Source organism: Chinchilla lanigera, unplaced genomic scaffold (assembly GCF_000276665.1).
Source record: "Chinchilla lanigera isolate Chin_1 unplaced genomic scaffold, ChiLan1.0 scaffold00043, whole genome shotgun sequence".
Lineage (NCBI taxonomy): Eukaryota > Metazoa > Chordata > Mammalia > Rodentia > Chinchillidae > Chinchilla > Chinchilla lanigera.
In genome coordinates, this window is record NW_004955444.1 from 10023767 (window position 1) to 10036911 (window position 13145).

The following is a 13145-nucleotide window of genomic DNA, read 5'->3' on the forward strand; positions in this document are numbered from 1 at the left end:
CAAAAAAAAAAAAAAGATGGGGAAAATAATAGACTCTAACTCATAGAGTGCTTAACGCCGATTAAACTTATTAATATTTATGAGGTGCTTAGAAGAAGCGCCTGCCTGGCAAGCGCAAGGTCCTGAGTTCAACACCTGAAAAAAAAAAAAAAAAAAAAAAAAGAAAAAGGCATGGGGCAACATTCTGAAACCATATGGCTCAGTGTAGTGGCCCTTATTTTACAAGCCTCACTGTCCACACACACTAAAAGGGCTTGTCTCTTTCCACAAAACTTTACTGGATGGGAAGACTGCGGACATGTGAATACAGATGTGGCTGTGGGAAGTGACTCAGTTGCTTATCTAATCCAGCTCAAAGTGCGGACTTGGATGGGAAGGGAAAGAGGTCTCCAAAGCCGGCAGCCAGTCAGACATTAAATTTGAATTTTCCAGCCCAAAGATGGAAAAAACAGATCGGAGCCAGCGCTCACAGGGAGCCCACAGATTTTTAAGAAATAAAAGTGTCCTGTGTGTTAAATTTGACAAGTGACTCTGATCCAATACTACAGAAAACACTTGTTTCTATTTTTTCTCAATAAGAATATGCTGAAAAATGAAAAGGATATGGTGCATCAAGAGGCGAAATTTCCTATTATGAGAGAAAAGTATGAAATGAAAGATTACTGGCCACATAACAAACAACGTAGCACTCAGAAAATGACCTTTTCACGACACACTCGTGCATAGGCACGCACACACATACACGCACGCTAAGGCAGATGCTTAAAGAAATCCGATCCGTAGGGATCTCTTGGGAAAATAAAGGGAGGCCTCCAGTATTAAGTTCTTCCAGCTTTTCTCTAGTTACCAGAGTTCAACCTCTTTCTTTCCCACAGAAGAGCTGATGCAATGGGCTAGAGATTCACAAAGAAATGCCTGGCACGTTGACTCAAGAAGATAAGGCATTCGAATGAAGTCACATTTCCATTCACTGGACTTATACATCTTTTTTTAGTTTCTGCTTTGGAATATTTTCTTCTCCTGTCTGGAATCTTGAAGTAAGGAGAGCCCCCGCTTTCGACCTGTAGCCCCTGACTGTTGATTTGGCTTTGGATGACAAGCTGCACACAGTGTAGTAATCAGGCCCCCGTTCAGCCAAGGGTCTGAGAGTGAGAGGAGACCCACTGATGCCAAAGCCTCCATGCTGGGCACTCACCCCAGCCCAGACGCCTCCACCCGCTGCCCCTCCTCCCTTGTCCTTAGTAGAATAAAGACAAAATGCCTAATCTCTCAGAAGACAAACCTGAAATTCAGGCCAGATGTAAAGATTTTATTTTGTTTTGCTTTGTTTTCTGAGAGTCATGAGCATTCTGGTGATTAGAGGACTGGTCCCAAGCCAACCTGGGCCAACACAAGGTTTGGAAGGAAAAGCAGCAAACGACAATGACGTTAAAGAGCAGCAATTTGAAACCAAAAGAACTCAACCGCTTCCACTGCATTGTTTTGGCTGGGGTATCACTGACATTTGAGAAAAGACTCTTCGGAGTGTAAACTCATACAAACCCAACTCCTAGGAATGTTTTTGCAACCCAGCCTGCATCGCTGAGGTGGGTCTGTCCCCCACGCGCTAGGTATCAGTGTTCACCAGGCGGGGCCAAGAAGCTATGGGGATGCGCGAGCAAGGGCGCTTTGCTCTTCGGGTGCCGAGGAGGGCCGGCCTGCCACTGGCTCCCCTCTGGCCGCCATTTCCCGGTGGTTCTGACTCGCCGCAGTATGGATGCCCTGACTTGGCTCTGCCACACTTAAGGCCCTTCTTCAGCTCTCTCAGCCAAGAAGACTGAGAGTGTCACAGGAACATACAGGGCCCTCGACCCCCTGTGCTAGTTCTTACTATTCTCCATCTGTGAAACGTCCCCCCTTCAAGTTACAGAGAGTGCTCAGGTGGCCTTGGCATAATTAGTTAGGAGATAAAAATTTGATAAAAATACCTCTGGCAATTTTCTGCAATTATTCTGCCTTGAAGAACCCGCATGTTCTGTCAAATCCCTTCCTCAGCAGGGGGTGGGTGGCCGTCAGCACCTACAAGGGACAGGAACAAAAGTGCCGTCAGCGGCATCGTGTCAACAATTCCTATCGTCTTTCAGATATTGTCCTTTCATGGCTCAAAAGGAGAAGATTAGGAACAATATTCATTAAATTTCATCAGAACTGGATTTTTGGGGCTGGGGATTTAGCTCAGCAGCAAAGTGCCTGCCTGGCAAGCGCAAGGTCGTGAGTTCGGTTCTCGGTACGGGAGAAAAACGAAAAAAAAAAAAAAAAAAAAGAACTGGTTTTTTGATTCTGACTCAGTCTCTGAAGGACTGTGGAGATTCAGTCCTTTTGTAGAAGTTTCCATTTTTACCTCCTGTTCATCAAGGGAAAGATTTTCCATTATAATCACTTTTGTCTTACTCTTTGCTTGGATTTCATAGAGCCAATAAAGAAGAGTTTCTTCTTTAAAGTTTATACAGTGTTCCAAGTTTAAAGGTTGAGTGACATCTAATTTCAGGTTGTGGGACTCTACTTTAAAGGAAAATGTGCTGAATCACAGTTTTATAAATTTATAAAATGTTAAAGTTGCTGTAAGCTATTATTTGATGAATAGTAAGGGAAGCATTTGCAAGTGGCTAAATTTGTTTATATTCTGTGTTTACAACTTGAAAAATGTGACTAAAATAATGTAGACAGTTTAAGAGGTAACATTCATTTTAACGCATCAAGCATTTGAAGAAGCAATCTTGTTATTAATAACAAGTTTTAACATATAAACCTTATACATATGCATGTAAGATAGAAGAGAGCTGGCTACGGCGGTGCATGGCTGTAATCCCAACATTTTAGGAAGTTGAGGCAGGAGTATTGCTAGCTTAAGCAACACCTGGGCACTTAGTGAGACCCTGTTTTAAAATTAAAACAATAAAAAGGGCTAGGGATACAGCTCAGTGTGAAGGCCCTGGATTCAACCTCCAGTGCTGTACACCTACACAGAAAAGAAATAGTATCAGAACAATAGGAGTGACACACTCTATTTAATAATTCAAAATTTTCTTGGCATTTAATTTTTTTCCCTTGCCCATGTAAAATAGAAATGTTTGATAAAGCACTTCATTTGGCCTTTCCTACCTTCCCACTGCTGAATGCAACTGTATGTTGACACAGCTAGAGTGGGGGGGCTACCAGAGGTAACAGGTGCAGCTGGTTTCCTTCCGTGGACCTGGCAGTTCCTGCTGGGAGCTGGCTTTGGTGATTCAGGTTAAAGTGAGCAGCCCCAGGTTCTGAGGCACCACTGTCCCGTGAGAGACCTGCAGCGGCCTCCCTGGAGCCAGCCCAGGGCTGCACGGCGGTTTCCTCCCAGGCCGCCCGTGTCTTGTCACTTTGCACTCTAACAGCAGCTGCCAGTTATATGCCACCCTCTGGGGTCTGGGGCCCCTCACCCGTGAGACCTTTAGAACACCCCTCCTTGTGCTCCTTATCCTGGGAATTTGTGAGTTCTAGAACTTTCACATTCTATTCCAAGTCCCTGAAAATATCCTACATTATTAGAAGCATCGTGCAGATGCTTATTTTTTAAATATGTTTTGAGAGGTGATATAAATGTTAATGTCACCCTGAGATTGCCTAAAGTTAAAATTTACTTTTAATGTCTAAGCTGGTGATGTAACTCACAGGTAAGGCCTGCGTTTAGCATGTGTAAAGCCTTGGGTTGCACGCCCAGCAAGAAGAAACAACAAACCTCAATGTAGTGCCCAAAGATCTGGCTGTAGTCAGGCCATCAAGTCTAATGCCCAAATGATACCCACCACACTTTCTGACACTGTTTTGTTTTTCAGAGCAGCAGATTCTGGAATGAAATGCCTGAATTACAGGTTACAGCATTCACTGGCTATGTGACCTTGCACAAATTATTTAATTTCTCTATACCTCTAGATCTTCCTCTGAAAATAGGGATCGAAAATGGTGTCCACACTGTAGGGCTAATGTGAGAATTACAGGAGAACAACCATGTGAAAAACTGTGGAGAGCTCCTGGCACAAAATAAGTGCTCAATAAACACTGGTAAATACTACTTGGGTTGATTTGCTTTTAAAGTCAGTAATAAAGATACAACTTCTCTTGCACGTTTGCAGCAACAAGACACTTTAGGGTGTCGGGGTGCATCTCAGTGCATCTCATCTTACCTAGCATGCATAAAGCCTTGGGTCCCACCTCCAACACTACGGGAACAAATTATAGAGTGAGACTAGTTCTGTTTTTTGTTTTCTTTTGTTTGTAAATGGAGACTTTGGTCTCTCACCTCTAAAGCAGTAATAATAATGTGCAGTTGAATCATGTAATAATTTCATTCTTATAGGATACTGGAGAAAGACGCGAGGCAGCCCTGCTTGACCTGTGTGCACGTGAGAGTCGAACCCTTCCTGCTGCGCTGTGCAAGGTTGACTCAGTGCCAGAATTGAGGACAGCGAAGGATGAGCCCAGCATCGACTCTCGGTTCCACAGTCTGGAACTCAGCGCCTCACGGCCTGCTTCTGCGTGCACGCCAGCTCTGCGGTGGCTTCTCAGACAGGCACAGTACAACATGCAAGGGGAATTTTTTTGCCAATTTCACTTATGAACAACTGGTCAAAATAATTTTCTTCTTTTCTTTCTTTCCTTCTCACAGTACTAATGATTGAACACAGGGCCTTGACAAGGTGCTACATCCCTAGTTTTTTTTTTTTTTTTTTTTAAATTTTGAGGCAGGCTCTTGCTAAGTTTTCCAGGCTGGACAATCAATCCACCTGCCTCAGCCTCCCAGGATGCTGGGATTACAGGCATGAGCCACCATAGCTGGCCAAACTGACCCTTTAGTTTCAGTAACACTGCATCTTATTGACTACAGTATCACTGATTTATGATTTTGCTTATAATGAACTAGTTTTAATTATTTTGGATTTTCAATGATATAATTATATTCATTTGTAGTCAGCCCTCCCTCTCTGCGGGGTCTGTATTTCAGATTCAATCAACCACAGATTAAAAGTGTTTTTTAAGTGTGTATCTATTTAACACGCACACACTTTTCTCCCTTGTTATTCCCTAAGAAGCTCAGCGTGACGACTATTTGCATGGCATTTACACGGTGTAGTGTGCTGTAAGCAAACTGGGGAGGGTTGAAAGTACACAGGAGGAGGCGCGCAGGTTACAGGCAGATGCTGTGCTCTTTGTATCAGGGTCTGAGGAGCAGCAGGGCTGGGAATCTGAGGGGGAAGGAGTCCTGGAACTGACCCTCAAAGGCCACCAAGGGTAGACTGCGTTTTTGCTGGTCTCACTGATGTTTCATTAGATAATAACAACGAACCAGCGCTGGGGTGCTGTGGCCTGGGGCCTGCCTGGTGCTCAGGTTGAGAAACAAGACGGCAGAGCACCTCAGCCTCACGTCCTCAGCTCCCACTCTTGCTAAAATGGGGTCTTGCTATGTAGCCCAGATTGGCCCTGCACTTGCAATCCTCCTGCCTCAGCCTCCTGAATGCTGGGATTCCAGGTGTGTGCCTCTGCACCCAGATACGGTCTCATGTTTCAGGAGACCTCTCCAAACTTCCCTGCTGTTTGGGACCTGAAAAAGCCTGCTATTCTCCACATATTAAGATTCCGTTTTGTTTTGTTCTTTGAGACAGGGTCTTGCTGTATAGTGCAGGTTGACCTTGAACTCACTATGTAGTCCACGCTGGCCTCGAACTCACAGCAATCCTCCTGCCTCAGCCTCCTGAGTGCTGGGATTACAGGCGTGCACCACCATGTCTGGTTCCACATATTAAAATTCTTACCACCACTCATTCTGAGACCTGCTAAAATTCCACTTTCCAAAAACCTCAATTTTCATTTAACTCTCTCACCAGAGATCCTGTGACATTTAAAACCTGTGCGATTCAACAAAGCACTTAGTTCTGTAGTCCCTGATTTTACCGCTTGGCCTGTGATGCTGGAGTCTGTCCGGGTCAGTTTTCGTGGTCATTTGCTTTTCTGGTGGTGCTGGGGATGGAACCTGGTCCTTGGACACGCTGGGCAAATGCTCCGCCACAGATCCGCATCCCCAGGCCTCTGGTCAGGTTGAGACCGCTCAGAGTGAGAGGTGCCGCCTGGGCTTTGTGTCCAGTTTATACTCTCATCACACTGTGGCCCAAAACTTAGTTACTGAGCATCCCTGCAAGGAGGGCCAGGAGCTGAGTCATACACAAGCCCTTGGTTTGTTTCAGAGTTTACTTAAATTTCGGTTAAAAATACTGTATCTAATCAGCCAGGCACACGTTTGTAATCCCATCACTTGGGAGACTGACACAGGATCTTGAGTTCGAGGCTAGTGTGCGCAAACGTGTGAGATCTCACTAAAAACCAAAACCGAATATGAGCTCCTGAGTGGTTCTCCAAGGAAGCACGAATTATCCCACAGCCATGAAACCGAGAAACAGACACGTGAAAGGACCAGGAATCCCATGTCTTTGCTGTGAGCCCCTTGCCCCTTTTCCTTGAAGTCAGACACTTTCTATAAGCAATGACTCTGCACCAGACTTAGGTCTGCGTGTGTGTGTGTGTGTGTGTGTGTGTGTGTGTCTGTGTGTGTGCGCATCAAGAGGGGGAGAGGCTGGAGGTGGCAGAATACTTGCCTAGCACGTGTGAGGCTCGGCTTCATTTCCCAACACAAAAGGAAAGAAAAGAGAGGAGAGGGAAGGGAGGAAGAGACAGAACTCTCACATGATTCTCAGGTTTTCTACTCCTAAACTGAAAGAATGCGGTAAGATTGATAAACCTCCCAAATCCCTTCTTCCACATAGGTCTATTAATTTGAAATCACCATCCACAAATAAGTGTGGGGGAGTGCCAGAATTTCACCTGTTACTAATCCTTTGGGAGGTTAAGCCTAATACTGCTATAGGCAGCTAAGCTATAAAATATTATAGGCAGTCAGCTAGGGCTGGGCCCCCGAGGGAGCCAGTGCAGAAGACGGGATACCTTGCAACTGGGGGGAAGACAGGCACCTCCGCTGTGGGCCGGATCTCAAGACAAAAGATGAAACACATGTACCTACATACTTCTTAAGGGGATTGATATTCTAAATAGGTCTCTATCACTGTGAGAAAGCCAGGAAGAGTTACTAACTCAACCCCCTACAGGAAAAGCCCCTGGTTTGCTTCCTTATTTGATCCTGATTTAATCCATTTTACCTGAGCCATTATACTTGTAATCTTACTGGTTGACCATACTTTTGTCCCACCTCACGCCCACCTTACGATTTCCCATTTTTTCTACCTTGGACCCACCTCGAGTCATGGATTTGCTGTATAAAATTCCCTAGAAAAGGCAGGTTACTTGACAACCCACTCAGGACCCCTTCTGTCTCTCTCTTGGACAGATGCTTTCTTCAAGCCCTTGATAAATATATTCTACTCTTAACCTCTGTTGTTCCTAAAATTCATTCTTTGAATTTGTGGGGAACACAAGCTCGTACCAGACATCTAGCAGGTTGGGAGTTTCTTTCCCCTGTATCAGTACTTTAAGAGCTCTCCCTGAACAGTTTGGGTTGGCTTTTCTAGATCCTGGTGTCACTGCGCACTTAGCAGTATAAAGTGGTTCCTGCTATAAAGTGGCTCGATGGTGGAACTTAAACTCAGGATTCTGAGTTGTTCAGAAACTGAGCTGCCTTTCCTGGCTCTCGAACTTCGGAAACTCATCAGACCTTGCTGCAGAGAAATGTCTTTAAAATAACTGTCCTCAGCGGAAAACACTAGCACCATTCAGAGTTAGCGAAGTGCTGAAACACTGATACTTCTAAACTGTGAGTTGGAAGCATTTTCTACATTGTATGTACAACACATACATTTAAACAGATGTGTAAGGTAAATGTTTATTTTTCTTACGTATTTGTCCTTTAATCACCTCCTACGAGTGGTTTTAGCTTTGCTGCTGAAGGGCATTCTGCCTTTGCATTGCAAAGTAACAACCGGTTCCAAACTACTGTCCCTGAAGGATGGTTGGCAGGTCCAAAATGCCCTCGTCAGAACACTGCAGCAAACCACACAGACCTTGCCAATGTGGACAACGCATGCGCATGGGGTGATTATTACTTCACGCACAGTGACAGGAGACCAGAAAACCTGAGCAGGAAGCCAAACCCGAGAGCAAGCTGGGGAGCTTCCAGCTTTCTGTGGCGCTCAGAATGAAGCGAACTCCAGCAATGCTCGGGGCTCAGGTGTCTGAGGGCTGCACAGCTGCGACCTATCCACTCTTGACACAGTGCGTAGGCAAGCGCGGCGGGGCGGCTCAGGCTGCACCTAGCCTGGAGTAAATCATTATGTTCACAAAGCTGAAAAGAGGGGCTGGGGATTTAGCTCAGCGGCAAAGCGCCTGCCTGGCAAGCGCAAGGTCCGTGAGCTCGGTTCCCGGTACCGGAGAAAACCCCCCCAAAAAAACAAAACAAAAAAACAAACCCGAAAAGATTATGAAGAGTGTAGCAATTACTTAGGAAGCCAAGACCTTAAATGGCTTCAGTAACCTAAATGTGCGGTGGCTAGCACCATATATGGAAGCTCAGTTTATTCTTCATACTTTTATTTGTGCTAATGGGAATTCCCTAAAATATTATAATAAATAAAAGTTTATGATAATAAACTTTCCCATGATGCTAACACATCTCATTCTAAAGTATCTATTTCATGATTATTTTGCATAGCTAAGAGGTTAATAGTTCCTTTTGGGAAGTCTTCTTTTTTCTTGTTGTTTTACAGTAAAAGGATTTTAATAAAAATAGAAACTATTTTTCGACGAAGTCAAAGATAATTTGTGAAGTCTGGTGGATTTTGAGATGATCTATTAGAACCCTGATAGGATTCAGATTATAACCAAATGCTATGTTTCTAGTAAGTGGTAAAGCGTTTTCTATTTAGGAGCAGAACAGCTTCTTTAAATGTGCTGATACTGTTCACCTACCAGAAAGAAAGATTATATGACTTTGCAAAACACACCAGAAAGTCTGGGGCTGACTGGAATTTTCTCTGAAGTGTTCAGGTGGGGCAGGAGCTCTGCAATCCAGGAAATCTGAGAGAGACTTTGCTATAGGAGATTAAGCGCTAAATGTAGACAAGGTGAGACGGATAAGAAAACTGAGGTTATCAAGGACTCAGACTTCAAAGATTTAAAAAGTCACAGCTTCCTGTCTGCTAATCAGGGTTTCTGTTCAGTCAAAACGTTAACATTCTTCCAGTTGTCACTGTTTAAAAATTCACAAATGGCACCCTTTGCTCCCTAATCAAGCCCTAGTCTAGGGTCTAGGGTATGGGAGTAGCTCCCTGGTTGCACACAGCAAGGCTCAAAGGGCAGTAGACGGGCCATTTACTGGCCAGGTAAGAAGCTACCTGCCCTGCTTCAGTCCCTCAGTGGGTCAGAGGAAGTGGAAAAACCCCTGCCAAAGAAGGGGCTTTTTTGTTGAGTAAATATTAATTCTTTATGAGTACGTGCTTCTTGTAGATAAGTACCTCCTAGCTCACAGACCTTTCTTCGCAGCCTCTGCCCCTCGCTGAGGCTCAATGGAAGTAGAAATCACTCTCTTTGAGGGTGCACATGGGAGATCACCTAGACTCGGCCTTCCTGTTGAAGAGTTCATGGGACCGCCACTCACCGACAGCAGAGACACAAACACCAGCAGGAACCCAAGATTAAACGCAGCAGGGATCCAAGATTAAAGTGGTAAACCCATAAGTGCAGATACTGATGATTTCTAGGGGACATTAGAACATAAGGGGAGCTCAGTCTTTATATTTCTCCTCAAAATTACAAAAAAAAAAAAAACTAGCAATTTTATACTTTTTTCTAAAAATTACTTTCTTACAAAATTACTTTTCATTTTTACCCAGTGGTGCGATCTAACCCATACTGACATCTCTGTCATCACCCCCAAAGAGCTCTCTTCTTTCCTATAAAGCTGTGCCTCCTCTTGCTTGATGGTTATTTCACTGTAGCTACTACCCAGGGGCCCAAACCCAAATCTACTAGGGTGGGGTTTCCTCGTCGTCATTCCGTTCACCCCGTCCCAAGTCAGGAAGGTCCCACCTTGTAAGGATGTCTCTTGTCGCCTACACAGCTCAGGCCCTCTGCATTTCTCACTTGTACACAACGGTCTCTCAACTGCTCAGCCAGCGCTGCGACCCCCGGCCCACATTTCTCAAGGGCTACTAGATGAGATATATATATGCCTCTTTCTAGGCCGAGGTCAGGGAGCAGCTCAGTAATAGATGCTTCACTAGGACATGCAAAGCCCTCTTTCAAACCCCAGCGGTGCAAAAATAAATAAGTAACAACAGAATCTTTCTAAAATGTAAATCACATCTACTGCGCACCTTCTTAGCTTCACACAAAACTCTCGTGACTCCCAGCCGATCAAAGTCTTCCCAAAAGCACTGAATTTGAGTGTTTAAGGAGGTTGTGCTGTAGAGTTTCCATCACCGAGATAAGTTTGTTACAAATAAGCAAAGCTATTAGGGCTGGAATATAGACCCTCGGAAGAGTGCTTACCTGTCATGCAGCAGGTCCTGGGTTCAATACCTAGCACCACCCCCCTGAAATATCACCCACTGTGCCAAACAGTGTCTTAGGGACATAGTGGATTGACATTCGGGCCTAAGCTTTTTATCTTAATGTGAAACTAAAACAAACCGCAGATCTGAGGCTGGCCCATGGGTGAATTTGTTTCACGAGAGCTGACAGGGCCACACAGCTGGGCATGAAGTACCAGCGAACTGATGGGACCCCTGTTAAGCCTGTCATACCGCTAGATCCAATACTTTCACACCGTGCGCACCAGTGCCTGCCCCAGGCTGGCGTGGACCTCCTCCTCTCCAATGCTATCTCTTCCAAATGTGCCTCCCTGCCTCCTTATCCTTTACCATTCAGTCAACATCCCCTTTGTGAAAAGGTCCTCCGGTTTTCTCAGCAGGAGATAACCCCTCTGGCTTCAGTATTCCTGCGGTTTTGAACACAGACTATTTTCGCAGGTATTACGCTGCTACGAGCACAATCTGTTGTTTTGTCTGTCTCAGATTGTGAATTCTTCCAGGACATGAGTGTATCAGCAGTGCTCAGCATAGCAGCTAATCCATAGTAAATGCAGCTAATCCATAGTAAATGCTTCGTAAAATGAAGGAATGGAATGAATGATAAAAAATAAAAATGGAAAGGCCCTAAAATAGACTAAAACACTATTTTCAGACTCTGTCCTTGACATTCATAAAGTGCTTCCTTTTAGCCTTTTCAGCAATCTCTTTGGAGTATACAGCACTGGTGCTATTTCATAGACGTGAAACCTGACCATCTTAAGGCTCTTAAAGATGGCCCTATAATCAAGTAATGGCCGAACCAAGACTCAAATTCAAATCTTACCAAACCTGTGTTCTTTCTTCTGTGACTGAGTATAAACTGACATAAGTGTTGAGACTCTGTCACTGGTCTTTGTAGTCAAATTAGCTAGAGGACAATTCAGGGGTAAAAGCACCTAGGATCTAGTCTCATTTTCAAGGTTAATTATGTATTAGAATTTCTTAGGAGCTGCAGATAGTTTGAAGTAGAAATATTATTTAGAGGGAATCTCAAAAACAGACACGTTTGTTAAATAACGAAAAATAACTCCACTGAAATCTGAAATTTGATATCAAATTTCTCGTTAGCTTCATTTTGGATATTATGCTATCATGTAAAATGCTGAGCACTCAACAGCTATAACAAATCTGTAAATTCAGGCTTTGGGAGCCGTTTATGATCCAAGCCAGCCAAGGTTGGCAGGGCACACACGTAATCCCAAGCACTTGGGCAACTGAGGCAGGAGGATCATGCATTCAAGGCCAATCTGGACTTCATAGCAAGACTCTGTCTCAAAATTAAAGTTCAACATAACTAAATGTGGGGCTGGGGATATAGTTCAGCGGCACAAGCACCTGCCTAGCAAGCGCAAGGTCCTGAGTTCAATTCCAGGTACCAAAAACAAAACAAAAAAAAGGGCAAAAAAATGATAACTAAATGTATGTGTATACATACATGTACTAATAAATACAATATTATATGTGGATTTCACATTTATCTAAAATTAAGACAGCTAAGCTCAGTAACTTAACCTGAGAAGACCTCCTTTTTTTTTTTTTAACCTTATAACTGATTTCTTAGTTTTCTTACCTGATATACTAAGGCACTAGTTTTCTCTATTTCATAGTATAACAAGATATAATCATGGTTTAGTAAATGCAAATTATACGATTACCCCAAATAGAACTCTATTTTCTTGGCTTGTTCAACTAGCAAATCACAGTTTCTGTGTGTTCGAAAGCCGTCCTTCTGTCAGGGTTCTTCTCGGTCCACCTTTGCTGAAAGGTAGTTTCTCAAAGCCGTGAGCATCTCCCCTGAGAAAAACACTGTGAATTTCATCATTCCTCACAGAAACACAGCTTCACACGGCTTTGGGTTCTGCCAAGACTTGAGAAGTTAAGTGTCCACGTTCCTTTAATATGAAAACCTTTCACACGCAATGAAAAGAACTTAATAAAAATCAACACGTTCAGGGTTTTGTGTCGTTTACATAAGCCGGCGCAGGTTTCAAGCCCACACTACGGGATGGAATGTATTTCAGAGTGTGAAAAGAAACTTTCAACAATTACATTTAACTGGAATTGTGAAGATTCGCAATATGAAGACAAAGTTGTGCTATGTTGCCCAAGACAGCAGGTGAGTAACCAGGGCACTCTCATCTAGGAAGCAAGGGAGCGAGGAGAGGGGCGGGCATGACCAGATGCCCTCCAAGTGGCCGCTCCAAGCGCCTCCCGGAGCCCTGTTTTGCTCAGGGAATGATCAGAAGCAACCTCTCTCCCTCCTGTGATCCTTCGAGGGACCGCACTGGGTGGAGGACTTTGGCCACAAACACACTTTCCGTCATCTCGGGAGAGAGACGAGGGAAACGCATCGATCACGCGAGCCGCTCGAGGGCGGGCAGGCAGGCAGGCAGCAAAGTTTGTCTTCTCCTCCCGCTAAAGTGAAAGAAGAGCATCATACTTACGCGAGCCGCCTTCCGATCCTCCCTAGAGAGCGCGCGCCGGGAGCCGGGGGGCGGCGGCGGC

The 13145-nt window shown here is 44.5% G+C and overlaps 1 protein-coding gene across 8 annotated transcripts in view; it reads right to left on the reverse strand.

Moving 5' to 3' along the window:
- Sulf1 (sulfatase 1) overlaps window positions 1-13145 on the reverse strand; it is a 164596-nt gene that overhangs the window by 121433 nt on the left and 30018 nt on the right. For 4 of the 8 annotated variants that reach the window (XM_005392113.2, XM_005392114.2, XM_005392115.2 and 1 more), the window contains exon 2: window positions 1968-2058. The exons of 1 other annotated variant lie outside the window; for it this stretch is intronic. The gene's annotated coding sequence lies outside the window, so the exon portion shown is untranslated. Of the gene's footprint in view, window positions 1-1967; window positions 2059-13084 lie in introns of all 8 variants that reach the window. 3 more of the 8 variants (XM_005392116.2, XM_005392111.2, XM_013518197.1) reach the window with 1 other exon arrangement.